The sequence below is a fragment of the Anneissia japonica genome, unplaced genomic scaffold (assembly GCF_011630105.1).
Source record: "Anneissia japonica isolate Jap-2015-1 unplaced genomic scaffold, ASM1163010v1 scaffold5330_len1712360_cov203, whole genome shotgun sequence".
Lineage (NCBI taxonomy): Eukaryota > Metazoa > Echinodermata > Crinoidea > Comatulida > Comatulidae > Anneissia > Anneissia japonica.
The window spans coordinates 454,405-458,014 of NW_022711894.1; positions in this window are offsets into that span (position 1 = coordinate 454,405).

Below are 3,610 nucleotides of genomic sequence, written 5' to 3' on the forward strand. Positions count from 1 at the left end.
ATCTCAAAATAAAGGAGGCATTACATATTCAATGGGAGCAGCCCTCACTCAACAAACAACTCTACCATGTTCATGGCCGGCAGAACCGGGGGTGGGGGCCGCCCCTCTCCCCACTTTTTGGCAAAAAATATATAATGTCTGGAGATTCTTGTATGATCGGAAAGAAATGCAAGAAAAGAATAAGGGAAGAAGGAGGAGAAGGATGGGAAAGAGAATGTTTATCCAGGCCCCCAACGAGTTACATTTTCTCGCAATTCACATTGGCGGACTGGGGAAGGGGGGTAATCGGTCCTGACCCCTCCCTTGGGCCAAAAAATCATTAATTAAAATTTATCGACTCATGGAAAAAATCGTATGCAACTACTCATTTTTTTTATGTATGTATACACACACAGGCCTAAGGCCTATCTACTGTAATAACAATGGGAACAATTTACCTGACCGTTTTCAAGAGGGGAAAACCTTGAATTTTGAAGAACTTAAATTGAAGTCGCTAAAAGATACTTCAGAAGTCGGGAAAGCTCATTTCCCACCATTTAAAAATCAACATTTTCCCGGGAAGAACCTGAACCTCTCTTTTCTCTTTGGGTTCATTGATTCATTATAATAATTTTCAAGAGGGGAAAACCTTGAATTTTATTTTATACGTATGTATAATATATATATATAGACAGCGAAGGAGTGATACTAGAGCTCAAGGCGTACTGTATACATTCAGTGGTGACGCCAGTGGGAGGGGGAAGGGCCGTATGACGAGGTCGTCAGATCAAAAATAATGTGCCTATCCAAATAGATTGCCAGTCTCTAATATTGTGGTCAAAATACACAATTTGGGCCATAGTCGTAGAAAAAAAAAACCATTATGAACATAACTTGCTGTAATTCATATCTTAATAAGTAATATTTTAAGACTGACTTACACGCTCCCAGATGGTTGACCGATTTGTAAAACATTCAATCGATCGCAGAAGATGCCAGCTAAAAATGTTCCAAAAAAAAAAACCCTTTTTTTTTCGTAATTAAACAGACTGAAAACACATCACTCAACTACAAAATTAGTGTCGAAATTAATCATATACGCATAGTCGTGGGAACTGTTCCCTGGTAAAAGCAAAATTATAAACATTACTTGCTGTAAGTCATATCTTAATAAGTATAATAGTTTAAAACTGACTTACACGCTCCAGATGGTTGGCCGATTTGTAAAATCTTCAGTAGATCGTGCAAGATGTCTGCTGACACAAACTGAAAACACAAACCATTCAAAATTAAAGTCCATATCACTTTGGATTGGATTGGATTTATTCGGTGTAAACACCAAGGATAGCCCACGAAAGTCTAGAAGAAGACTTATTTCCAGTGGGGTCCTTCTGGTGGTGATTGGACAGTACACCGGGAGATAATCCCCTACTCTTTTCCGAAGAGTGTACTGTGTTCTTTAACGTGCACGTGGGAAATAAATGCACACGGGACCAACGGCTTAAACGTCTCATCCGAAAGACGGTGCGCTATGTAACTTGTATTTCAGCCCTCCAGCTGAAAAACACAAGGAGAGGCAGCGATGGGAATTGAACCGGGGACCTAGAGATCTCCACGGTTCAGCGCACACACAGTGGCTACCACCAGATTAGCCGACTGAGCTAAGCTGCTCTCTCACACACACACTTACAGTGGAGTATCTAGAGGGATGTGTTTGGTGGGGTTCTGGTTGCAAAAAAATAATAAAAGGAGTCAGTGATTGGCAATAATGCCACAATTTCGCTGTTCAGACCGCAAAACACTCTTATATGTCACAGATCACTCATTTATGTCACTATTAAAAATCAATAGGGCCTACTTTTCGTTTTTGTTAACTCAATTTGTCAAATTAAAAAAATAAGAAGGTACTGTAAGCTTCATTTCCAGGAATCCAGTCGAGGAAGATGAGTAACACATTAATTATTGACTGACCAATTAAATAGAAGGAACGTATTGTTTGAAGGTTTGCATGCCGATGTAATAACATATATGTTGAAGCTTGCGGTACACCGCGCAGGAAGTTCTGAAAAGAATTGTTGTAGTTGAGAAAGACTCGACGTTTCGATTTAGTTGCTTCAGTCGTCTTCGGGAGAATAATATCTGGATATTATCTAGCCTGAAGACGAATTGCTGCTATACGACATTTTTCCACTATGGAATTTGAAATTATGTTTCCTTTTTCAACTTTTAACGTTGCTAATACAATATATATTGATATTGGCACACCATCATATCATCAAAGGTAACGTTTGTCTAAATGATCTCGAAAAGAAGCCCATACACTCCATCTTGATTAGAAAAGATGGCCTTCTTTTCGAGATTACCTTTGTAAACTAAAGAGGGAGATTCATTTCGAGATGGTCTTCTTCTCGAGATTAGGTCTATTGGGCTTCTATTCGAGGTTTTAAGGTATTAGATAGATCAATAGATCAATAATCCAAATGCAATACCTTGTAAGTAAGTAAATTTTACAATTTTACTGCTGAGGATTTGGGAGCTTATACACATCATCAACAAATTAATGTAAAGTTGGCCATATCTGCATTGTGGGAAAACGAACATTGTCAACATGAATGTATGTAAGTCTTTTTGCAATAAGTAATATTTCAGACTGACTATAGCACGCAAACATATGTTTGATCAATTTTCCCATTTTTTTTTTTTAGATTAATGTATTATAAAAATATTTTTTTTTAAAATCCTGTTTAATTCTTTCAGAATGTTTTTCATTGTGTTTTCATTATCGGTTTAAAGAGAATTCAATCTGGTATCGGTACAAAATGCTGAAAATGTTCGCAACTCAGCGCCAAACATTCAGCCGTTGACGAAGTCTGGACTCTCAGCACCCCCTATTTTAATATCCTGTATATGCCACTGCCTAAAGCCTTGGTATTCGACATTTTTAGATTATTATGATGCTATATTCCAGCTTGTCTACTAAATTGGCGATCCGACCTCTGCTTATCTGAAAATAGTTTTATTTCGATTTAAAAAGTCAAGTGGGTAGGTAAGGACTAAGAAAACAAGTCGTGTAAGATGAGGAACATATTACTAATTGAATGATTATTTAAATAGATAAAATCATCGGATTTCTTGACATAGACAGGCCCATATTTAAGTAACGTCACTATTTATATATACCGTAAAACCTCGAATCAAGTTTTTTGTCCCTTTAGACGTGCTTCTTTTTGAGATGGGCTTCATTTCTAGATGTGTTCTTATCGAGATTACTTTTGCAAACTAAAGAGGGAGCTTTTTTTCAAAAGGCTATAAATCAGTGGCGTATCCACGACTTTTAAAGTGAGTGCTGAAAGAGAGTCCAGGCCACGTGAACGCCCCAATCTTCGGCGCTTAGGTGCCTACATTTTCAGCATTTTGCAAGGACATCAGAGTAAATTCTCTTTAAAACGATAATGTAAAAATTAAAAACATAAGAATTAGAAAGGATTTTTTAAATAATTATAATACATTCATCTATACAATCTTATTAAAACAAGACTTACACCAATTCATATTGGCAATGTTTGTTTTGCCACAACTACGTAGATCAACATTAATATTTGTTGAATGATGTGTACAAGATCCTAACTGT